Source organism: Chamaea fasciata, unplaced genomic scaffold (assembly GCF_029207755.1).
Source record: "Chamaea fasciata isolate MVZ Bird 193981 ecotype frontalis unplaced genomic scaffold, bChaFas1.0.hap1 SCAF_11, whole genome shotgun sequence".
NCBI lineage: Eukaryota > Metazoa > Chordata > Aves > Passeriformes > Sylviidae > Chamaea > Chamaea fasciata.
Window position 1 is genome coordinate 16,099,569 of NW_027094096.1, and position 25,678 is coordinate 16,125,246.

General features: G+C 44.5%; 1 long non-coding RNA gene across 1 annotated transcript; it reads right to left on the reverse strand.

Moving 5' to 3' along the window:
• Positions 1-9,417: 9,417 nt before the first annotated feature.
• On the reverse strand, positions 9,418-20,017 carry LOC136295356 (uncharacterized). Its single transcript, XR_010722647.1, has 3 exons — positions 19,886-20,017; positions 19,667-19,722; positions 9,418-10,062 (listed from the first exon to the last, which is right to left on the reverse strand). It is a non-coding gene; the product is annotated as an uncharacterized lncRNA (long non-coding RNA).
• Positions 20,018-25,678: the final 5,661 nt, after the last annotated feature.

Here is a 25,678-nt window from a genome sequence, read left to right on the forward strand (position 1 = left end):
AACCAAAAACAAACCCTGATTATACTTTGCAAGGATTTTAGGTGCATGGCAAATGGACTCCTGGAGGAATTTTCAAAGGATCCTAATAAAGTTAGACATATCAATCCCATCAAAGTCACATCAATTTGGGTTTCCAATGAGCAAAGGGCCTTTGAAAACTCCGTAGGCAACTTCAGGCACTAAAATGCCTTTGGAAAAAAGGCATGGAAACTACAGTTAGGTGTTAAATGTTTAACCAGGTCTGTAGGCAGACCTTTGGTGCCTATCCTGGGATGAGGTCATATGCACACATACACTAAGACCACCACACAAGTAGATGTACTGAGAATTTTTCAAACCTGTCCCTTCCCTGGCTCTGCAACCCCAGCCATCATTACAGACTGGTTTAAAAAACAAACAACAACAACCACCAACCAACCAAAAATCCCCCAATATCCAATCAATCAATCTGCAGACCTCCTGGGATGAAATAAATAAGCTATGAAGAGCTCCTCTCAGCTAGAACAGCAAGGATAAAAATGAAGGAAAGCAGAAGACTAACCAGGTACTGCACATGATACCTGCCACCTTCCATTTTCAGCAGAAGCTCTGACTAATGCCTGCAGTCAATGTTGCTGCCACTGTCCAACCCAAGGACATATTTTAAACAATGCCTCATTGATAATCCTGTAAGGATTTTCAGCTCTGTCCTGCACAGCATTTTAATTACTCAGACTGTTTCATGAGCTCAATCATTTACAGAAAGTATTTTCATCCCACTAATTGTAGGTTTCCTAGAGGACTCAGCACAGTATTTCATGTCCTCAGTACTATTAAATGCATTAGGAAAGTATCCAGACTTCCAGAAGTAAAATTTTTTCATGCATGCATATGTTTTAAGAGAGGAAAAGGGCAAATCAGGTAAAGGAAAATTTTAAGCATTAAACAAAAAAGAAATTTCAGCTCACAACTTTCAAGGAAAAAAAAATCCAACAGACAATATTTCAAATAATGGTACAATAGGCTCATTGAAGTCAGCAGCAGGTCTGGAACCTGAAATATCTAATGCTAATAGCATGCAGGTATCCCTCTGTGCTGGGAAAAGCAATTTCATTAGTTTGCAGGTAAAGGTTATATCTGTATCCCCAATGGCACCCAGCCTGGGGAGCAATTCCCAGCCTCCCAGGACAGTACAGAACATCTCCTGCTGACACCACTCAGGGCCAGCTTGGCTCTGGAGCAGCACAGCCACGCCCACAATTGTGGCACTTGGCCTCGTGGCCGTAAGACACAACAGTTGCTTGTGTGTGTGCTTGAAGTCAACATACCTAAAATAATTTGGGAGCTGTGTGGCAGCCCACAAATGACTTTCCTGCCTGGCATTGAAGGGCTGTGCTGCAAGGCCTGTGGGAGGAGAGTGGTGGCAGGGTACAGACACGGGCACAAGGTCTAGGATGGCACAGAAGGGCTGCAAAGGGCAGATGGAAGCCAAACACGACAGTGCTGTGCTGCCTCATGAGAGAAGTCCTGCAGGCCACTTTTTAGTGGAGTCTGGCTGGTTCACCCCAATGCCAGACACACAAATGGACTGGGAGGCTGAGATGTCTGGCATGGGTGAGCCATGACATTTACTGCAGGCTGTCACCCTGAACGGGAAAACCATGAGAGTCAGAGACCCACAGCTTCCAAATGCAGCAACTATAGCCATGTATTTTTAAGGAAGGAAAGTATGGATGCTTCCAAGTGTATCTGTATAGAATATCTGAAAGGTAATAATTGTATGCTACTGCATTCCCTGGAGTGGTGGTAACGTCAGCCCTTCCCTCCATGCCAAGGAAATTTAGACACAGCCCAAGGAGGAAACTGCAATTCTAGTGGAAAAAGGGCTGAGATCTGCCAAGTGCCTGGAGCTCACCACACTGGGAGGGGTATGGAGATACAGCAGGTGGGGGATCTATAGCCCAAAGGAGAATCCCTTTTCCAGCCCCTTCCTATTGGGTACAAAGTGCTCTAAAATGTAGGTAACGTTCAGCCTTGTGTTCCATGATCCTGTAATAGTGGAAAAGGCTCACAAGTCCTGCCTCACACATGAAGGCACTTGTGCATGAGCTGGGTAGTGGTAACCCTCAGTGTAGATGCTTTCAGTTATGTGAAAGGTGGGTTTGGTACTGCGGGTCATAACAGGAGCTGTGAGCTGACCAGCAATAAATTATTGGATTGCTGTATATCAACTGTGACCTTGAGTCTTCATCAAAAGAAGTCTCCACAATGGTGATCTCTGGACTGTTGTAGCATGCAGATCCTGGAAGGCAAGTCTGGTTTACTCTGGCTCTTCGCAAATGAGAATCTGTGTCACAAAACACATCATCACAATTGGTATTAACAAGTAAACATCTTACTAGTTATCTCTGCAAAAATACTCAGGTGAAATAGTCCAGACGAACCAGAAGACCCTTACCTGCATAAGGAATGTCCATGCTGATGAGAATTGGCTGCTCATGACATGAGAACATGCAGCAGTTCTTCCAGTGCTGAAGAAGAGACATCCTCCAGCAGCTCCTTTTGTTGCTCCTTAAAAGTGTTTTTTGATGACAATTAAAGGTGATGGATGATCTTAGCATTAGGTGGGAATTAAACTCAAAGAAGTTCCACCACCCAGAAACAAAAATAAGGATGAAACAATCCACTGGCAATTTCTTTTGACTTCAGGTGTGTTTCCATTCAAAAAGGTAACATGGATTGCAAGGACAGGACCACCCAAACCAATTACCTCAAATACTGACCTGAGGGTCCCGTCCTGACAGCAATTGTATCCTGAGAGAATTCACTTTCACTACCCACAACCCTGCACCTTGGAACCCTCACCTGGCACATCTGGCTGGGGTGGACCTAGGAATATTCCAAAAATGGAGCTTTTACATCCCCCGCAGGGGTACAAAGCACAGAGCAAATGGAGTGACTCAGATACTGCCTGGAACATGTAATGAGGATATTAAACTGGATCATCATTTTATAGGTTACCTTATTTTTAATTGGGAAACAAAAAAAAAAAAAAAAAAAAAAAAAAAAAAAAAAAAAAAAAAAAAGAAAACACAGAAGGCAACCAACCTACATATTTGGCCTTTGGATGAATTTTTTTGTTTTACGTGACAGCTTTTTCCTCTGTTTAAAAATTTGCATAAATACTGTCAAGACAGGACATGCATGGTAAAGAATATGCAAAATTTGAGCTAAGCCCAGCTGCCTCTCCCACTGTGCCGTGCCAGGACAGAGCAGCAGGGCTGATACTGGGAGCACCCCTCCTTCTGCATGTCACTAGGTCAGGGACATGGTCCTACTGGCATACAGCCCTTCAAGGGAGTCTTTCTTGGCAGACCCTACACAGAAAGCCTGGTTTGGATTCACTCTGTGCCCTTCTCCTGGTGGTGAAGGGGGATTTGCTTATTTTCCTGTGGAAATTGAGCATGAGATGCTTCAATGTGACCTCTCCTGCCAAGAGGGGAGAGCAGGCAGGGAAAGCACGACAGGGAAAGCTGAGGATGCTGGAAGGAACGTGAGGTTGTGCTTACCCACACAAAGGCACCCTGCGTGATTTCACGAAGAATTAATTCAGCTCGTGCAAACTCCCATGCAGACGCTTGTGGTTCAGGGAGATTTATCTCTGCTAACAGGATTAGGAAAGGTTTAAGCTAAACCAAAAGAGAAGAATGCACACAAGCACATTCACAGCTTAGAAAACAAACAAATACAGAGCAAATCTGCCTTTAGACATGGCCAAAGCAAGCAGAGCTCCCTTCCCAGCAGCCCCCAGCACACAGAGCATGTTATCTAATGCCATCCTCTTTGCTGCTTTTCCTGCTGCACCCCTACCTTACCACCCACTCAGAACAGAAAATTGCTGCACTTTACACCTACATGCTGCTAAATAACTTACCTCACTCCAGAATTTGGCCCCAGTAGCCACACTGGAATATGAAGAGGTGTGCAAAACAGCTAAAAATTTTTTTTTGTCCCTCTAAGAGGGCAGTGGGCAGCAGAGTGTGCCTGTGCTGTGAAAGCCTGGCACTGTGCTGCAGTAGGATGAGACAAAGGCAAAACAGAGAGAGGCACTAGCTGCTACCTTCAGCACAAGGAGGCCATTGCTCAAACCAAGTATCACCAAGGCTTCCAAAATCCCTACTGGTGGGCAAACACTTCCCATTTAAACAGTCCCTTTACAGTGAGGACACCTGCAGGGGTTAATTTGCTGCCTGCCCCAGTAGTACTGCTGCCATTGCCTGAGCTCTGCAGCAGTTCAGCTGGAGGTACCAAGCGACCCAGCAGGGAAAGCTAAGTTTACCGCATCCTCCTGGAAGGGTAGGGTGGATCTCCATCTGCAGGGTGTGGTTGCTTTGAGATGAAATTTGGTTGTGACTTTGGGGTAATAGCAGGAGTCCCGTGATGTTCATTCTGGAAAGGTGAGGATGTTTGGTTTACATTTTTTCGAAAAAGTTAGGAGGTGTGGTGAGCCTAATCATTCTGGCATGTCAGCCTGAGCTACCTAGGGGTAAGAGCACCACCTTCTGAATTACCAAGTCAAATTGACTGTAGCAATCAACTTCTCCTTCTAAGTCCCCATCCAAAAACAAACAGGCCCAACCCTGCTTAACTTATGAGATCATAGCCCAAGGCAGTGCAGCTCCCCGAGACATCACTGCCTCACCCATCATCTACAAACATCAGTTGTGCAGGGATGGTATGGATCTCTCCCTGATTTTACATACGCAGAGATCTCTGACCAATGACATTAGCCCTCTAGAAAGTGCCTGCAGCACCTCTCCGAGGTGGTAGGGAGCCAGCAGAGCCATGGAAATAAGGGCAGAGCAGGTGAGCCATCAGGATCATGTCCTGTGTGGATCTCTAACCTCTTCTGGCTGGCTTGGAGTGAAAACCTCTTGCCCAAACTGGTGTTTGTCATTCAAGGCTGCCTTTTGTGAAGCTTGCCACACCAACACTTTGCTGCTACTCTGGGTAATATATTCATCTTCTCATCATCACCTTAGAACCAATTTGCATTGTTAAATTGCTAGAAGAAATTGATTTTCCCATGATACCTTCAAATCAAAGCTGCTGGAGCTGGAGATCTTTCTTCTTTTAAGGGATGTTACTAACCCTTAATGGGTTTCCCAAATGCATAATCCATACTTTTCACTTCAGAAATCATAGTCTTATTGTCCTACAATTCATGGAAGCAAAAAGTTCTTGTTGACATTTTCTTGAATCTGGCCTTTTCAAAGCATTGGTTCTCTGACATCAATGCAGGAACCTTCAACACTGCTAACAGGACAAACTTTGTCACTTAACCTGTGACAAAACAGAAGTATGACAAGCTGCAGAGGGCCGTGACAGGTCAGGCTGGGACTCTACTTGTACATGATATCAGAAGGTCTATGCTGATGTCAGGTGGTCTGAACTCTGGACCCAAGACAACTCTTTAACTACTTTCTACCAACTTTTTTTTTCTTTTTTTTTTCTTTTTTTTTTTTTTTTTTTTCCCGTGAGATGCTTTCATGAAACAGAAAGGAGAAAAAAAACTCTTAATCTCCTAAACAGAGCAGAAGTGTTGTAGCTGGAACACCTGATAATCATTTCATAAGTTGCATCATACTGGTGTTCTGCTTGACAGCCTTGATCCTGAAATTAGTTCCATTCAATAGTTTCATAAAGAAAATCACATAAATTAATTGACAATATGTATGCCACTTCTGCAGGCAAAAAAAAAAAAAAAAGCTAAGATGAGCTGATATTATTTAGAAGAGCAGATCAAAAGTCAAAATCATCTTGATAATTTGTGAAAATTGGGGTGGGGAGGTTTAATTTAGTAAAAATCAGTGCAAGATAGTATGCTTGTAAAGGCATCCTTCCTGCCTGCTCAGCACAGGTAAGCTCTTCACTGGTGGATTGCCTGTGGCCTCACTCACCCTTCAAAAAGATGTGAACAGATCACAGAGTCCAGGGAAAAGCAATTTGAGAAACACCATCTCTGGCAAACATGAGGTGTTTATGCAAGGAGAGAGCTGGTTACAGGGAGCAAGAGGGACTGCTTGACTGTGTAACAGGCCATGCAAGAAAAGGCTTCCAATCAGCCCTCTTCCTTCAGTAGCTGTGTGAAAAATTCACTTTTGATTCCTAGACCCATTTCTGTAACAATTGCATCCCTTATGGTTAAGAAAGAAGCTTGAAATATAATTTAAGTGTAATCTAAAGGTTAAAAAAAACCAAAACTAAACAAAAAAAACCCTGAAAATATTTGTCTTATGTCATGATTTGGCTCGGAATGGATGGGAAGATACAGAATTTTTGATCACCATTTGGCAATGCTTACTTGCTTCCCTAAAGGGTTTTTTAATGGCACCAACGTTTTATCAACCATATTACCTCTTCCCATTGTCTATATTTTCATTGACATGGCTATCTTGATTCTTGAGCAGCCATACTTTTCCAAAGTATGCAGACTGCACAGGGGCATGGAGCCCCTCTCCCTGTTTTATTGCAACTCAGCATCAAATTTCTCCATATCTCCCTGCAGCACTTTCTAAAACTCAATCTGATTTGTTCTGCACTGAGCTACATAGGTCTTGCAGTGCTCTTCACCTCCCAAATTTCACTCTCTGTGCCCTGCAAGCATCAACATCCAGAGTAAATTTCCCCTCCAGCTAGGAGCTTGGCTTTCTCTCAGAGCAGTCTCATTTTCCTACCTTAATGCACACTTGCATTTCCTTAATCAAGAGCATGAACTTCCATTAAACAGGAGAGTTTAAATGACAAGTGTTAAAGTAATTTTTTTAATCTATTCTCATTCAGTAGATGCCCTATTTCCCTGCAGACTGGGCACAGCCTCCAGTCTACTCACAAAGCTGTGCCCTTACTGACACCAGCATCTCATTTTTATCCTGATTTTCAGCTCCTCGTAGACAAAAGAAAAAAAGAGCAACTTGTGTGGGTCACATCTAAAACCACGTGCATAAGTTCAAAGATAATTAGCCTTTTGGTTGCTAAATGCTGTGCAAAGCACACATTTAACAGCTAAAACTGATTTTAATCTTCGCTTAATTCTTTTGCCAGAGAGTCCCATTCATAGTGAGGCAGCTGTCTAAATATCTCAGCCCCTTGGGGTGAGGAGACAGGGGAGCCTCTTGCAGTGCTCGTGGGTGACCTCAGCTGGCTTCTCCCACCAAGAGCTGCTTCCAGCTCCTTTGGGGCAGAGGATGCCAGTGGGGCTAGGCCCCCCAGGGAATGGTTTATCTGGGAAGGGCAAAACTTCTCTCTTTCCTTGGTTTGGGTAGCCCGTAATAAAGTTGTAACAGAAATTTGGGTGGTTAGAGCAGCCACATTAGTGCAAAGTGATGGCCACATTAGTAAAGAAGTACATGGATTTACAACCCATTGCCTTCACACTGGCCTGGCACAAAACCATCAGTCACTGCATCCTTCACCCTCATGGCAGTAAAAACTCTCCCCTTGAGTTAAAAAGGCTCTGAACAGCCAGAGGACAACTGCAAAGCAGTCACATGACTATACCCAAAATTCTGGGGTTTGACTGTGATTTTTTTCTTTTATAACACCTTGTCCAAGCTTTGCCATGCTAGAAGTGCCTGTCTGCAATTACACTCCTTAAAAATAAGTAACTAGAACATTTTTTTCAAATTGCCTTCTGTGGAATGTGATTAGACATTAGTGCTTTCTACATCCAGGAGTGTGCACACATGCACAAAAAGGGAAGACACCAGGACCCAACAACAAAAAAATCAAAAAATCTTCCCTCTGCAACAGGCAGTACCCTATCCCAAGGTTCATTTACCTCAGTGTCTTAATATTCTCCAATATTTAGGGAACCAACACATTACTGTGTAATCAGATGAAACTCCTGCATATGGGATATATAAGGCACTAAGATGGGAAGGAGCTGAACAAAAGAATATGCCTGTGTCTGTGGTGGGATGAGAAAATGTGCTTTGCTGCTTCTCAAAAAAGCTGGTGCAGTCCTCAGCTCCAGACCAAGGCTAATTATCATTTAAGGATTAAAATGCTTATTATGTTTTTGTTTTATTTTTGCTTGGCCAATTTCTCTCTTATTGGCCTTTGGGTTTTAAAATATAGGAAGTGCCATAAAAATTGCATTATTTTCAATAAGTTCCTGACACCTAATCAGGCAAGGGTTTCCATTACAATTGCTGGCTAGTTCTTTCCCCCCCAGAGCCTGGGAAACCATGGTCTTGTGTGGAGAAAGGAGATGAGAACCATGAAACACAGCTTGGAGAGGACACAAATTGCAAGAGACATTTGGAAAGCAAACAGTCACAACACAAGATTTTCATTTCAGGCCTGTGTTCAGACAGTCTAAATTGTCAGTCAGTCCCTCGGCCAAATATTTCCCAATGGGTGGCTCTCTGTGGCTCCCTGCTCAACACCACACTCAGAGACTTACAAAAAATCCAAAAGCCTTGAGAATGGCAGGGAGTTTTATTTACCTCCCATTTACCTGGGCTGTGCAGTCAGCTGATAGACTGCATGGCACTTTGAAGTGAGAAAGCTCTAGACAGAGGAGTATTAGAGTCAGTAATGAAAATTAACATGAAGAAAAGGCTTTTAAAATTTTCTATCAGGTTCCATATAAGCACAGTATCTCCAGGTCTAAAAGAGTGTTAGTTCACACAAGAATTATAAAAGACTCATCTTGAACAAAGAGCTAATAGGACTCAGAAATCACACCTATGAAATAATATACAAGCTTGTCTAGAAGCAGAGATACAAAAAACCAGCAACAAATCCATTTGGAACCCATCAGGTTTGCCTGCAAGCCTTACAGTCACCTTCCTAAGAGTTCACATCCACAACACAATTATATAAGCCCCGTTCTCTTGCAAAATCAAACAAAACCCACAGTCTATCACAAGAAAGGTAATGAAAACATGACAGTTAGTCCTCAACATTGTTACTTTTCCCAATTTGATATCCCTTCTCCCAGCTTGCTCATCCAGGAAATTCTACCTTTTCCTCTGGAGTAAAGCTGGTGGATGCTGAAGGCCTCCTACAGCTCACCAATGGTCTCAGCATGTCAGGATACAGCTTCAGATCAATGTTCTCAGCTGGAAGGATAAAAATACAAATAAATCAAACCACAACCAGACAAAAACCACCAACCCCTGGCAACCCATAAGAAAGCTTATAGTCATTATATTCACCTGCAGGATGTGAACTTTCCATGTGCTTACTGATTTCTCTTATTAAACAATCACCAAACACTGATAGGATTTTTTTGCAGGAAATGGAAGTACAATGTGTTTATTAGAAGGCAAAAAACCAAACAAAAACAACAACAACAACAAAAAACCACAACACCAAACCAACACCAATAGAGCAGGCAGCCAGTTGAAGCTGCTTGACATTTCAGGAAATTAAGTTATACTGTGGTCCCAGCTTATAAGTTCAGCAAGACCCATGAGAGAACTCTTTGGAGACCTGCTGCGCTTTCATTTGAACAGTGATGGCCACACAGGCTAATTGAGGGCAGGAGCCACGTGCTCTGCCACAGCCCTCCTGCTGCCCTTCCTCTCTCCCAGCAGCTCCTACACTGCTCACAGTCTGCATGCTCCAGCCAGCTTTCTCCTTTGGCTGCTGAGCATGCTCTTCTGGGGAAGAGGAGAAAAACAAAAGGATTTGGAAGTTCAAAAAAAAAAAAAATCCAGTGAAAATAATAATAAAGTTCCAGAGAAAACGTCAGACCTCTGTCAAACAGCTGAGTGTATTTTTGGGGTGCAAAGTTCAAAGCTCCTCACTCCTGGAGGGCAGATCACATTGGAGCTGCAGGTATTACATGTACAGACTGGAGATCCAGGGTCAGGCACCGAAGCTCAGAATCTGAACAGATTTATAGGCTGGTTTTGTCCACATCCTTGCCAAAAGGGCAGAAAGGAGGAGGTTGAGCAACAGCAGTACATGGGCCAGCTGTGTGGGAGATGAAGAGACACTCATCCTGGAATGGTGGGAGCAGCCACCAAGGCTGGTGTGGTTGTGTGGTTCAGCCCATTTCTGGTGGAATTTCTGCTGATAGAAAGGGAAAGACAGTGAGCCACCTCTTCTTTACCTGAGACAAAGTTGAAGCTGGGTTCAGAAGCTGTGAGCTGCCACTTGTGGGCCTGTGTCCCAAACCGCTCTTACCTGCTATGGTGGCAAGAGAAACACAGCTACAGCAGGGATGACTCATCCCTCCTTTAGTGAGGGGTACAGAGAGAAGGGATATCTGGGAGCTCCTGGGGACTGTGCCCAGGCAGCCTCTCTCAGAGGATTGACACATGTACTCTGACGGTGGAAATTTGCTTCAGGTGACCAAGGGCTGCACAGGTACAAAGACAATCCAGGTTGCCAACACTCCTGGAACTCTCCACATTTTCACATACAAAAGGCTCAGATAATCTTTGAAAGCTTGCAAGATTGCAGTCACTTGCTACTATTCCCAGTTAAAGGTTCCTCTAAGGTGTCACATAGGGAACCACTTTTTCCTGTCCTTTTGGTGTGTGCTGAGGGGTTTTTTCAGCCCACTGAAGGGATCAGTACTTGCAGGATGTGGCTTTGGACTGATTTGGGAAGGGGAGATCCCTTACTACTGCTACACTGTGTAGACAGCCTGGCTAAAGGCAGCTTCCATACCCAGCCTTCAATCTCTGTGTGACATCAGGCACACAGAAAAAACAGAGTCCTGAGGAGCAAACAACCTGTTTGAGATCACCCAGCTGGTCAAGAGAGGATCAGGAAGCCATCAGTGTTTCCATGTCCCCATCATTCTGGCAGAGCCCTGTTCCTGAAAGAGGAATAGTCAGGGATGAATCAAACCCAGCACAAGCTTCCCCGTGAAGAATTATGAGACTATAAAACAAGCCAGCTCCAGACCAGCCTAACTAAGGAGTAGCCAAAACCTTTTGTGGAAGGGCCACTGAGAATCCCATCATATTCCAACCCAGTAACATCTGCTCAATCATTTGCAATGTGATCCTACAGAAAAGTCATGCGAAGGTAAACTGCATAATTAAAACAGTACTGCTGCAAGCATTCACCTCCATGTAGGTGTGGAAACCTTCAAGTTTCCTTTTTATTATATGGATGGGATCCTGCTTTTCATTGGCACAATAGAAAATAGCCACAAAAATTCCACACACACAGCATCAAGCCCCGCGACCAGCCTCAACATGCAGAGCGTCAGTAATAAAACACACCCCTACAGGGATTTAGCACTTTGGCTTGTGCTCAGCTGGGGGACTTGGGCAGGACTTTCGCTCTTCAGACATTAAAAAAACATTAATTATAATCAGCTCTGTCATTACCCCAATCCCTGCATCCCCCCCTTCCCTGTTAGTAAAAGGAAAAGGAGATGTGCTGATGGGATAGTGGGTTTACATGAACAAGAAGAGGCTCTGTGTGTGTGTGTATGTGTAGTGCATTTGCCCTGGAAATTAAATAGCAGCTTCAGCAAGAGTATCCTGGGAAGGGCCCTCAGGCACCAAAAGAGAAATTCAGGGAAACGTTCCTTTATTAAAACAATTGTAACAGCTGCTGCAGATACTTCCTTATGCACACATGCAGGCACCCCTCCTTCCTGCCCCTCACACACATCCCCTCTGCCTCAGACACTCTTGCACAACCAGACGACAAAGTAGTTTTCAACTTCAGTCTGTGCAGGACCCACAGCCCTTCCCTTGCCAACCCTGATGCATTTGTCCTCCTCAGCCCGACCCTTCCCAATAAACATCCTGCCCTGTCCTACCACACGAGTCCCCAAAGTCTGCACACCCGTAGTTTGGCAGTGATACCACAACAGGCACTGTAGAAAAGGGCAGGCCAGAGAGTGGTCAAGGTCTGAGAAAATCGGCCAAGGCAAGGATATTCCTGAAACTATCTCCTTTCCTATAGACTATCTTTTACTCCCTTTCCAACTGTCTCTTCCCATGAACTGCAGTAGTGGTGTCCTGCAGCACTCACTGATCAGTGGTTACATGAGGGGTCATGCATCAAGGCTTGAGAATTAGCTCTTTGCCAAACACCTCCCCATAAAGGTGTGCAAAGCTGCTTCCACAACACCTGGACACTTTCCCCCTTAGGGTCCTGGTTAGACTAGTTGCGAGGTGCAATTCCTGATTTTCCACTGCACCCTTCCACTGCACTATCACTTTCTCCTTCCAGCTCTATTCCACCCACGAGCTATCCTGCTTTGGCCTTTTATATGGTATCTAGTCCTAAAGCTTGACAGGGATGGTCTCTTGTGTAGCTGTGTAGTGTCTACCAACACGTGCCTGTGATCCGCATCTTAAGATTTCAAGAGGGAAACTGCAAACCCATAACACCAAGGGCCATGCAACTATTTTGTCTTTCATTGAAAAGTCTGCAAAGAGGCAGGAAAATGCACACACACTGGTGTACCTCCCTTGTCTTACACATACTCCCCTCCTTTACAGTTTACCTGCATTGCAAATAGAGCTTGGGAAGAGCATGGGACTGACTCCAGGCAGGACCACTAAGCAGACCAGGCCATCCCTGAACATGCTGCACGGTGCCATACATCTGTGCTTCCCACGGCTGGCTGCAGGGCTTAATCTGCAATTGATCCAGGTGGACAATTATGAGAGAGATTGGGCTCCAACACAGTATGGGGGAAGATACACAGGGCGGGAGCCCAGTAGAAAACCCTGCTGGCATCATTTCCACCTTCAGTGCTGCTGCTGCTCACACCTTCACCTAGCTATGCACTCTGCCATGGTCAAGCAGGTACCCAGTGCTGCTCTTCAGGTCTGTTCTGCCTTTGCTTTGTGCAGGTGTTGGCAACCACGCTTACACACAAAGCCAGGCAAAATCCAGCCTATCCTGGAGAGCACTGCTCCGAGGTGATGCCTGAAGGCTACATTTCACCTTGCAGGCACACCCTGCAACAGAGCACTACAGCACCTGTTGAAGGTGAAGCTACAGCACCTATGGCAGCTACAGCACCTATGGCAGAAGTCATCTTGCCCAAGGAAGATGCTGACTTTTGTTATTCTCCACAGCCGGTTCATCCACGACAATGGTTTGTTCCTGCTCCAACCATCTTTGTTCATTTTGGGCACACTAGGAGAAGCAAGACTGTGCTCCTGGTAATTCCCACGGAGGAAACATGCCCTCTTTCTTCACGCAGATGCCAAAGGGCTCTACTAGCAGAAACAGGAGGACATTCTTATCAAGAATCTGACTGATTAAGAAGAAATTTGAATTTCAAGCACTTTTCTAGTTAGACTTGTTTGGGACAAACCACTGCAACTCATTATGCCTCAACTTCTTCATATGGAAATTGGAAGTATATAAGACTTCTCAAGCTCACAAAGACCTAAAAGGAAAAAGGGTTAAATGGTTGCTAATAAAGTTCATGCTCATCTCAGCAGCATCTGTCCAAATGTAACTGATATCTATCTAACCTTAGTAAAAAAAGAGGTCAATAAGCAGACAGAAAACCCTTTGACCTGAAAGACAGCCATCCTTCTGTCAGTAGAAGCTTGAAAAATGCTCAAGCACCTTTAACCACCACCCTTCAGCTCTGAGATTTGAAGAAGGGTAAAAGCATATGCCCTGGGCTCATACTGGGCAGCACAGAGGTCTCTCAGAAACAGGACACCTAGATGGGCAAAGCGTTAATGTCTGAGAAATGTTTCTGTAGGGGCAGAAGATTGGATGGAACTGTGAAAGATCCAGCTCAGCAGCTCAGTCCATTGCCCAAAATAACCAGGTGGTGGCATGTGGGCTCCTCCCCCACCAAGCCCACCAGCAAATGCCCCAGCAATCCCAGCACACGCTCACCCCATCATCACGCTTTGCTGGCCATTGGTGGTGTTCAGCACCCCACCCTGAGAAAACATGGGGCATTCTTGGCACTTTGCACTGCAGGCAAGGTCATCAGACACGGTGACAGATTCTTTGCCTGCCATATCCACAGAGGAATGCAGGGGAATATGATCCTGCCCTGAGCAAGTGCCAAGTTTGATTAGGGCTGATTGCTCCAAGATCCTTCCTGTGAGGATCTTGCAAAGAGGGAGTTGCTTGCTACCCATAATAAACCCAAAAGCAAGATATGAAGGTTTGGAAGGATTTTGACCTAGTCTCCCAAATATATAAAGCAGAGTGGCAGAGCCCAGGAGAACAGACAACCTTTCAGTAGGAAGTAAGTGGAAAGTGACACTTCTCCCAATGCCCTACAGCCCAGCGTGCATAACCCACCACAAATGGACGTGGCAGAGCCTTACAAGAATCCCTTGCAACTTGGCACTAATTTGCCCCTTGGAACAGGGAAACTCTGGCCTGTTCCAAAATGATCTGCCTGACACAAGGCCCAAATAGTTGGCTGAGCAGAGCTGGGATCCACCCTCATTCTCCTTCAGTCACCCTCTGTGGGACTTTGAATAGGTCCTGCCTCCTCTACTCTCTGCTTCAGTTTTCCACTGAGGACAGCTGCCCTTTCTCACTTCAGCAGAGAGCTGTAACTAAAGGCATTAACTGAAATGGCACCCCAGTGTCATGGGGATGGCCTCACCCCACACCAGCCAGCTCCAGGGCACACATCTCGTGAGGATTTCCCTTCTTTTGCTCTGCAGCAGCACAGAAATGCTATCACAGGTGCCTCAGAGGTCTGCTGAGGCCCGTGGGGCTCCAGAGAGCAGAGCCAAGTTAATGTACAAGGCCCCCATGGTGCTTCTGTACCTCCACCAGCCCCAGAAACTGAGAGTTCCACCTTGGCAAAGATGCCCACAAAATGACAGCTCAAGTCCAAATTATATTTATTTTTGCCTGTGTGCAAAATGCATATCAGTTCTTATGTGTTGTCTTTCTTCTCCCTGTGATGGAAACCCATCCTGCTTCAGCCAGAAAACAACAAAGAAAACTACAGAGGCAGCAAACATTAACCAAATCCTGTCCTAAAGCCTCCCCACACATACACTTTTCCCTCCACCATCTGTTTTGCAAATGCAACAAACTAAACTAAATAAGCTCCCGGTAGCTAAATTCCTTGCATCTCTGAAAGCACATGGATCCCTGTGCCAAAGTAAACAATCTCATGGAGAGTTCACATAAAACAAGTGCACTAATTTCATAGTAAACAAAGGCACAACAAATTGGTTCAAAGCCTGCCATGGTACATTCTGTGGAAACATCCCCCAGCAAAGAAAGGGGTAAAATAACCACAGTGGGACATTCAGTGCACACCCAGCCTGGCACCCTTACCTTCAAACCAGTGTAGGAAATACAAACCCACTCTTCCTACAGCTCTCATACACAATAATGCCAACCAGCTTCCTGCTGTTGCTGCAGGTTTAGTAGCAGTGCAATGCAAAAGGTAACAAAGATGATTCATTCCAAAAATCAACAGAGGGAAAAGGGATGATGTGGCTGTGTCACCCTGGAGAACTGGTTATGGGCTGGTTGAGAATTGCATCTGGTGCAGGAAGCTATTGCAGCACAATGTCCATGCATCCATTCACACCAACATGGTGATACAGTGATGGGGGTGGGAAAAAGAAGGGAAAGAAGTGTGCTTTCCTCACATAGATATTTCTTTTTCCTTGGGTTCATGTGCATGCACCATACTCTAGGATATTAACATGTGTCCAACAACCCAACACAAAACAAATCACCAGCCTGAGAGTAGAAAAGGCTGGGGAGTGGAAAGATGAGCTCCCACTTCCACACAGGACTGGAGCTGGCCTGGCCTTGACTCTGATATTTCCCAAATCTCCTTTGGGAAAAGTCCTAGAGCCACAGCTCCATCTGGAGTCTCAGATTTGGCTAAATGCAGGCTGAGAACATCCCCACCTAGACTGGTCTAGAAATCGTAGCTGGAGTTTGACTTTAGGGGCTCAGGATTGGAGATTCACTCTTTCAATACATGAGCCACCAAATTCAGCTCTTTATAAAAATGCACTCTGATGTGTCCTACGTGAATTCAGATGAACCCCCAAGCTTACACCAAAAGAAGAGCATCCAGATAGACTCTTCCATCAGTTGGGAAACAGATTCTAACTAAACCTGTGCAATTTCCCCAAAGAGGCAGCACTGTGCAGCTCAAACTCAACAGCTCCTGTCAGAGCCCAAAGCTAGAAGATTCATCCAAGTCACCCATTAACCTGCTCTATTATAATTTTTTTCAAGTCATCCATGCTCAATGGAATGTCTCCATTACAAAGACTCATAAAAAGGTGTCTTTTGATCCAAACTTTAAAGAGGTGAAGCCTAAATGCATGCCCCAGAGCATTCACTCACCTATGTCACCACCAGGAGTGCAAAAAGTGCCTCCCTTGGAGCAAAGGAGTTGCGTGGTGGCACTTCTCCCATGGACCAGCCCAGTGATTTTTCAAAAGCTGCTACTATGAGAACAAAAAGCAAATGAGAAATCCCTCTCTATAATCAACTCAAAGCACATTGATTTGGAGTCAAAATGCAGCAAACAGATTATTCTTACATGCTCCAGCTCCTGCAGAGACCTGTGGAAACCCATAAGGCACTCCAAGCACAGAGACTTGAGAAAGAGTCTGAATCCCAGGGGCCTTGCTAAGTATTACAGACAATTCTCTCTGGTGCCAGTTACAGCAAAGAATCAGGAAAGATGACATATTAAAGAAGGGCAATAGAAAAATGTGGGTTTTTTCCACTCATTACACATTTCTGGAAGTGACATACTGTGGACAGCAACAGAAAGAATAAAATGCATTCCAATATTATATATTGTATTGATTATTTGATGGTCTCTTTTTAAATCAGTAGCTTTAAAAGCCCTTATTTAAAAAATGCTGAAATAGAGGTTGAGTTTGGATACAGTCTGTGCTGGCATAAATAGAAAACAAGTCCATGGATAAGAAGGGAATTAGAATGGATATGAGTACACAAAAATTACTCAAATCAGCTTACAGATTTAATGCATTCTGCTGACAGTGGTGGTGGGGGAGGTTGTTTATTTAATCCAGAGAGTTTTTAGGCATACTGAAAAACAGAAATAGGGAAGGCTAACCCACTATTGCTAGATTCCACTGCAATTTGAGGTTTGCCTCTCCATTTCTATGGCTTGGAACATTTGCTTCTGAATGCAAAATTCAAATGAATATTGCCCAGGTGGCACTGTACAGTCCCCACTTTGCTAACGTTCCTACTGGAGCAGACAACAAATGGGCAAAATTGGTTTGGAGGGCAATCAGGGAGGGATGGAAGCAGCACTCTGTTGCCTTGGAGTTATCCAGGTTTATCTACACATCACACTGCATGCTCCCTGGTTCTCATAATTACAGTGTCTAGACAGGAGATGATGCCAGTGAAGTAGCAAGTAAAAAGAGTTTTGCAGAGTTTTTCAGAGGAGCCCATCTAAAGCAGTGACTGTAGAATAATGACAGACACCAGAGTTGCAGAACCTAGCTAAGATTACAGCAAATTTTGACCCAAGTAAAGGTCTTTTAATAGCCATTCACATCCCAAAAGAGCTGCTAAATCAGAGCACTCATAGCTCAAGCACTCAGGAGGGCTCATAGCTTTTGAACCAGCATCAGACTAGAGTTTTCTGCAAAAGTAATTCCAGCTGCCCCAGCTTCATCCAAATACTGGCATTTAGCAGCTTCAACTTGTGTAAACCAGCTTCACTCCACTGAAGTCAATAACAATTGACACCAGCTGAGAATCTGGCTCTCAGTGTGGTTTAAATATAGTCTAAAGGAAGAACTTACAGAAGGATTGCCCAATCCCTCATGTCCATTTCTCCCTTGGGCTAGGTCTGAATAAGATTTATTTTTTCTTTATAATTTAGCTCCAGTTATTTTTAACAATAACATTATGAGCTCACATTTATTATGGCATCTTTCGTCCTCCAGCAGCCAGGCTGCCTTTCAGGCTTCACCAAGAATCACAGAGAGGGATGGACACAGTACCAGGATGGAACCACCTCAGGATGCAACATAGCAGATGCTCAGCATGCACAGAAGACTGGCCACAAACACAATAAATCAGCGAGGGTACTAAGATAATTCAGCTTCAGCACTGCAAGAGTACGCCTCAACCATTTTCACAAAGAGGAAATTTAAGGAGTAGTTTCAAATCCTCCCTTGAGCTGTCCCTGAGATGGACAGGATATTTGTACACCAATGCAGTCACATACTGTGGCCCTACATGAACAACATGAAGGCAAATTACACAGATCTGAGGAAAGGCAAGCACGAGTGACCTGTGCGAAAGAAAAATTAGCTGGGTCACTCCTACTGTGACCAACCAGGGCTCTTTGGTATTGCCCCATCTCTTTGACTCAAATGTCTCTGCAGAGCCAAAGGAGAGTCTGAAGACATGGCAATCTCCATCCATAGAGCTATCAGGCTGTGAGCCCCCAGAACTTTGGCCACCACACAGTGACACATGCACTGGTTGCCAACCAAGGCAGGCAGGTGATTGGTTTTGGAAAGCTCAAAGGCCTGACATCCCTCACCAACCCTTTTTCAACATGAGAGAAGTTCAGAAAATACAACAGGAAAAATAGGTTGTCTTGTGGGCTTAAATCTGTGCAGTTATACTAGAGGTAGAGTGACACCAAATTTTGTCAACGCTGGTATAGTCTGTTTTATCTGGGATCAGAGTAGGAAACCAGAGCCCACTCAAATCCTACCATATGGGAATGGCTCAGAAACAACATCTTCCAGATAGTCCCCCTCAAGCCACCACAGAGCAATAAAAATGCAGCAAAATAAGAGCTGTGGCCACCACCCAAGTGCTCCATCAAAGACATGAACTCTGGCCTCTTAAAATAAAAAAGGAGAAAAAAAAAAGAGAAAAAGAAAACCAATACAAACAAAAAAACCCCAGGTCCATTAATGAAAACTAAAGCACAAGGCAAGGGGTGATGAAAACAAATAAAACTAGGGCTATAAAATGCCTGGTATGTAAGATGTGTTGAAACTTGCTGCTGACAGCAGCTCAAGCAGACATTCACATGCAGCCATTCATAAGATGCACAGTAATTACCTTCTCCGGGAGGCTGCATTATGATGATTTCTTTAAGCAGAGCACAATATCTCTAGCAACAGGATATAATTACAGCAAAGGATATGCCTCTTAACCTCCTTCTACCCTCCCAGGCAGTTTAGGGAGCAGATCTGGGAGCCAGGGGCTCTGTGGCCAGGGTGAAAGTAGTTTACCTTGTGCTGCTGCACTCGTTACCTAGAGCCAAGCAAGCTTCTGATGGGAGCTTGGGGTGGCACTGCTCTCACAGGAACATGATTCTCTCCCCCTCACCTGTGGGTGAAACACTCCCGGCACTGCAAGACTCTGACGGAGCTGGCAGCAGCCACCAGGCCACCGAAGGAGTTCGGCACAGTCAGCCTGCTCTGGGCCGACACCTTGGTGGTAAATAAATAAATACCAAAACAAACAGGCAAGGGAATGACTCAGGACTGGATCATGCTGGCAGCACTGTGAGGCAGCAGGACTTCCCACCTCCAACCTGGGACCTTCCTGGCCCCAAATACCCCACACTGCAGAATCCCTTTGGAGAGCTGATGGGCTCTGAAGAAAAACTCACGGCTCACATGTAAGGACTGGTACCATGACTAGCATGGGCTGTGGTGTCTCCAGGGGATGGATGCCACTTCCTGGTGATTTCCTGGCTCACCTGCAGCAGCCAAAATGCCAGAGTTGATCCTGTTCTGCTCCACTTCCACAGCCCTCCTGCACAGAAGCACAGGAAATCTTATTGCTGCAGCTGTTGCATTGATTTATGTAGGATCCAGAAAGAGAGGGAGATGCAGGCAATGACAGAGCCCTAACAGATGTGTGCTCAGCTGAAGGACTCCCGTCTTTCACACTGCCTCCATCCATTCCCAGTACTCACTTCTTTGGGTTCCTCTGGAACAGTGAAGTGTCCAACAGTCAGTGGTGATCAGCAGATTTTGCTGCACTGGGAAGCACCTCATTGTGAGGTCCCACTTGCAGACCAGAAGGCAGGAGGTTGTGGCACACCACATTCAGTCTTCAACCCCAGAGGGAAAAAATAAAGAGTTAATCCTTGTCCCCAATCCTCTCCACCCCAAACCAAAAATGCAGTGCTGCATCTGACCCTAGGGTCTATTGTTAATAGCCCACACACTGATTATCTGAAAATCAACATCAGAGCTCGACTTTTTTTCCGAAACCAGCCACAGTAGCAGTGCTCAGTGGCTTGAGCTCTCCATGCCAGATACTGAGACCAGAGAATCTGGGAAGTTTTCAGAGCCCTTTTTCAAGATCCAGACAGGTTTCCATTACAAAATACAGGATTGTTTTGTAGATGAGAGACTGGAAATCTCCTTTTTCTAAAATGAAACAACTAAAATTAAAGAATAACCAATATTTTCCTCACTGGTCTGGAAATTGCGTTACAAGTGAGAATCAGCTTGATCCAAGTTTGCAAGCTGTGATATCAGTAGGAGAATTTCCCTTCACATTTATGAAAGGAAATGAATTTTGCATCCGCCGGATGGCAGTGTAGGGAGAGCAATCATATTAGTCATAGTATTATTGTTTTCCTTTTAAGCCTCTCAAAAGTGATTGCAGACACAGCAATTCATTGCTTATTAAGATCTCCCTGCATTACAACCAGGGAAAAAAAAATCTAGGTCTCATTAATAAACCATCTTCTAGGATCTCTATAAGAAGACAGACTTTGATTAGCCAAGATCGTTCAATAAATGATTTGGCTTGTCTGACAAAGTGAAATGATTGATTGGAAAGAGTGTGCTTTAAATAGTTCACTCTTTATAATAAAAGCAAAGACTTCAGATAGAAATACAAAAAGTAAAAAGGCAGTATTTCTGCTTCCAGAGAAGATCACTCCTTGTACCAGGCTGGTGGGTGCTGGCAGCATACACAAAGTTCACTTCAGAATTCTGGCTCTGCACGACTGAATTATTCTAAGCCTGAAACGGGAACACCTTCTGCAGTTTCCCATGTGAAGCACACTGATGAGCAGGGAAGTCTTTTCTACTCCCAGACATAGTACCACATTAGTTATCAATTGCAGAGACCAGATATTTGTTTCCTGCATAGAATAAAACTGAATAACAAAGCTATATGTTAAAATGCACGTAAACAACATTGCAACATCATATAACCAAGGAGATAGCCCCAGAGTAATAAGACACGGGAGAAAACAGCGCTTGGGAAGCCAAGTCACCAACCATCCTATTTCCACTAGAGGGCAATAGCAAATAAGCGACAGAAAACTGGAAGCGAGAAGTCGATTGCGATAAACTGGCACGAAATGGTCAAGTTGTGTTTCCCGAGGCAGGAGCCGCGGCTGCCCGGTGCGCCCCGGCCCCGGCGGTGCCGCAGCTCCCTCGCAGCACGGCAGGTACCGCCTGCCCTCGGCTCCGGGCTTTGGTTCATCGGGTTAGGCAGTGGAAAACATTCACAGATGGTTTTGGTCTAGAAAACAGCCACAAGTAAAAGAAGTACTTTCCGCGGGATGTCTTTAAGCATCATCAAATAGGTGGTCAGATGCCGCTCTGAACAGATGATTAATTCAACCTCACACATCACTCAATTCCAGATGTTGCAGTTAGCGAGAAAGATCAGGCTGCTGAAGTCTTTCCATCTCCCTATTTGGTTTTCCAAAGGGAAGGTTTGGAGGTGATTTGATCTAACTCTATTAACATTTCTCAGCAGGGGACTGTGAGAGATGCTAAAGGACTTCAAAAATCTAATAAACAAAACTATAACCAGATCCAGAAGCTCAAAGTAAAAGCTGGAAAAAATCAAACTGGAAACGAGCATTTAAAAATTAAAACTTGCAATAACACCAGTAGTTAATCACTTGAACAAATGATGTAGGGGAGAGTTTTATTCTCCACCCTTAGAGATCTTGAAACAAGATTTGCTGTTGTCCTTAAACATGTGCTGTATTTAACAGTGAATTATTAGCCTTGATGCAGACATTACAGGTACAGATCTCATCTGAATGAGGCAGAAGGGGAGATTAGATTAGCAGCATAGTCTCTTCGTGTAATCACAGTCTACGAATATGTGTTCTTGACACAAAGAATTGTCTTTCAGCTGTAGGGACTGACTCCCACCTTGGCAAACTCACTTCATAGGCTGTGTGGACACAACAGTGACAGCAGTTCCAAGGATTGTCACATGGCCTTCAGCTAATGGGGCAGTTTCTTCTGCCCAGTCATTACCTCTCTCTACAAAGAGAAAGCCATGAGCCTAAGGAAACTCTTCTCTACACCAAACTGTCCAGGATTAATAGATAGGCCATTCTGTACCTGAGCTGATTACTGGTTCCTGGGCTGTGGTACCAGCTGAGAGGAGACTTGGACAAGAACTGATACATGAGGGAGACAGAGAAGAGGTATGGGCCAGCTTCAATGTTTTGAAGCCTCCAGAGAGGCTTCCAAAAGCATCATAGCATTGAAGCATCACCAGGCTCAGCCCAGCCCTTATGAGCTGCAGGGCAGACAACACCAACATAAACAAAAGCTCAGCCTTTCTCACCAGAGACATGGAGCAGTGCTATTCCAACTGTGATCTGCTTCCAACCTAACCAAATGCCAGTGTTTTATGAGACTGGACAGTTATAAAACAAGCCAAATGTGATGACAGTGCATTGGCCTTTGCAATTACTCTGAGGCATTTCTCTGTGGAAAGAGCATGGGAAGGTACAGGACCAAGGCAGGCAGAGAGCAGAAGCTCACAGCGCTCAGTGTTCATGCTCTTCTGTGGAGGAAAGGTTTGCAGATGCTCCTGAGTGTTTTGTCAAGGCTGAAAGGTGTTGCCAGTGATCTGAGGGAGTGCTCCTGGAGATGGCACAGACATGGCACACTGTGCCAGCCAGGGCACAGTTGCCCTCTGTGCTGAAATGGGAGTGCTGACCCAGGGGACTACACCTGCCAGGCCCCCAAAAGTCCCTTCCCAAGGCAACTACACCTGCCTTCAATAGCTCCATGTGCTGGGCTGATGGCTCACTTTTCTAAGCTGGAAAAAAAAAAAATACCACCAAATTGAAGCAAAAGGATTTGAGATGTAAAGGAGTGTAATGAGAATGTGTTTGGACATTGCACTACTTTGCAGGATGGGTTATGCCCTAGTCCAGTTTACTCCAAGCACTGCCTCCATGACTAATCTGCAGCAGGTGTCCCCTCTCCTTCTTCCCACTAATTTCAATCACCTGGAGGAACCCACAGATGTCATGCCCTGCTTTCTTCAGGCTTCACTTCTCATGTATCTGCTCACATGTAATCTGTCTAATATCTGCAGCCTACCCTTCATAAGGAAACACCATCTGAGGGACCCTACTGTTTACCCAAAGCAATCAGAATTAAACCTCATCTCTGAGAATCAGCTTGCAACAAGTCCTAAAATCAACAGTTTGAACAGCTTTTCTGGGCAGGTCATCTCCAAAGCAGAAGGTCTGGAGTGACTGTGGCTGTCCCCCTTCCCAGGGCCACAGGCATGTGAGATATCCCTTTATCCACACTGACACATGTAAAGCAAACAGCATGATCCTGACAGTAAATGCTAGAACCAAGACCATGCTTCTGCACTCTCCTACTCAATTTTCAGAACAGAAGAGAGGAGGTTATGGGGCAGCAAATCTGATACAGGCAGGTGTCAGACTAACACAGTGCTGGTGGAGGCAGGAAAGTGAAAGCATCTAGGTGGGAGTGGAAAGCCAAATTACAGGTCGAAGGGTTAAGAGAAGAGAGCCCATTATTCATCACTACTGCTGTGTTCCAGGCATAAGAAACATTTGGAGATAATTAGCGGGAGAACAGAACAATGCACTAGAGAAAGCAACAATGCCCTGGTTCAACCCAGCAGATGAGCTCCGTGCTCAGAACAAATTGGTCTAAAATAAGTATTGCTCCATCTCAAAACCAGAAAGGTGTGACCTACTTCTCTGACCCTGGCATCAGCTGGCAGGAAGGGAATTGACAGAATGATTCCTCGTTCCCATCAGTGGAGATCTAGTATATTCAGTTCCATTTCAGAAATAAAAGCCAATAGCTTTTCCAGCTGATTCTGGGTAACTAATAACACAGAAATGCACTCATTAACTAAGCTGGCTTGTATTGTAAAGAGCTCCAAGGCAACAACTAAATGGACTCAATATTAACAGCTGTGATAGTGTCAATGTTACTTAGAAGCCTTAACTAATAGCCTTAATATTTTCAAATGTAAAGTATATTCAGTTTTTAAATTATTTCAGGGGCTTTTGTGAAATTTTGCTCCCAAATAATAGCACTTTTCAAAACTGCAAATACAGGACCTGAATGCTAGGCTCTATGTAAGCCCTGGGAAGCACTTTGGTCCTTCTCAGATGAACATTCCCAATCATAGTTATGCAACTGTAGTTCTGAAAGTTATTTTCCAAAGATATTTAGAAGTTGGAGTGTCAAACTAGTTTGATTTTATTGCTAATTGATTATTTGGGTATTGTCTTTTAGAGAAGATACTCTCAGACACTGAGCTAGCTAATCACAGGGTTCATGCTCTAAAGAACAAATGAATACTTCAAGTTTCAATGTTTGGTGAAGGAGGGAATATTTTGAGGTCTCAAAAGAAATTAATTTATCAGTGAACTCGTGGGCTACAAGCACATATTTTTATGTATCCTGATTCCCCAATATCTGGCATCAATATCTAATGAATAACATCTACCCTTTATAAGAGTACATTTCCAAAACATTTTCAAACCCTACACAAATCACTACTTCAGCTGACCTGGCTTGAAAGCCATTCTATTGCATGTTGTGAAGATGTGCCAAAGTGCATGACCAGCCTGGAAAGTGGCAGCAGCCTGTCTCAATGGGAAAATGGTCGCATAAGTGAGCCTGACATCCTCAGCAACTTCAGATAAGGAGGAGCAGGTCCCATTGCATCTGCCCCATGCCATCTCCTTTGCTAGATGAGCTATTTGAAAATTAAAGCAAATATATATATAATTACACAGTTGCAAGGACAGACAAGTGACATGCGTATTGCTGCTAAAAGGAGCTATTACCTCCAGTCCAGGAAGAGTGAAGAGGAGTTGACAGCAAAGAAGGGCAAGAAATGAAAGCAGGAGGCAAAACTCAATGGCAGGGACAAAATTCACGAGAGCAGAAAACTAGTCCTTGTGTTGGAGGACTCTACAGATGTGGATTCCTATTTTCTGCCAGAAACTCGCTGCATCTCAGACAATATCTGATACAACTTTATAGATCCTGGGGAGCAGATATTTGAAAAGATGACTGAACAGATGATACTGTGCTCCCAAAACAAGTGTAAGAAGCCTATTGACAGTGTCTCTTTCTGTTGCCAAATGGTCAAATCAGCTATTGCAGAAATCTGCATATATTCCCTGTGCTGTCCACATCAACTGGATAATAATAATATTTGTGAGAGCAGCTTCCTCTGTGCCCATACCAGCTAAAAACTGCCTTTGTGAGAAGACCTTTTTCATCCCCACTTTATCTGATTGTTCCAGTCACAAATTCTTTGGAGAAGGGACTAAGTCTCAGGGTTTGTGTGAACGTCACCCAGCACTTGGAAATCCAGCACCAGTTTTGGCCTCTTGCAGCCAACACAACATAAAAGGCAGACTTAGCACCTTCAACCTGGAATTTAGCAACAAGGTGTTTCAGTGACATCTGGGAAGAAAGCT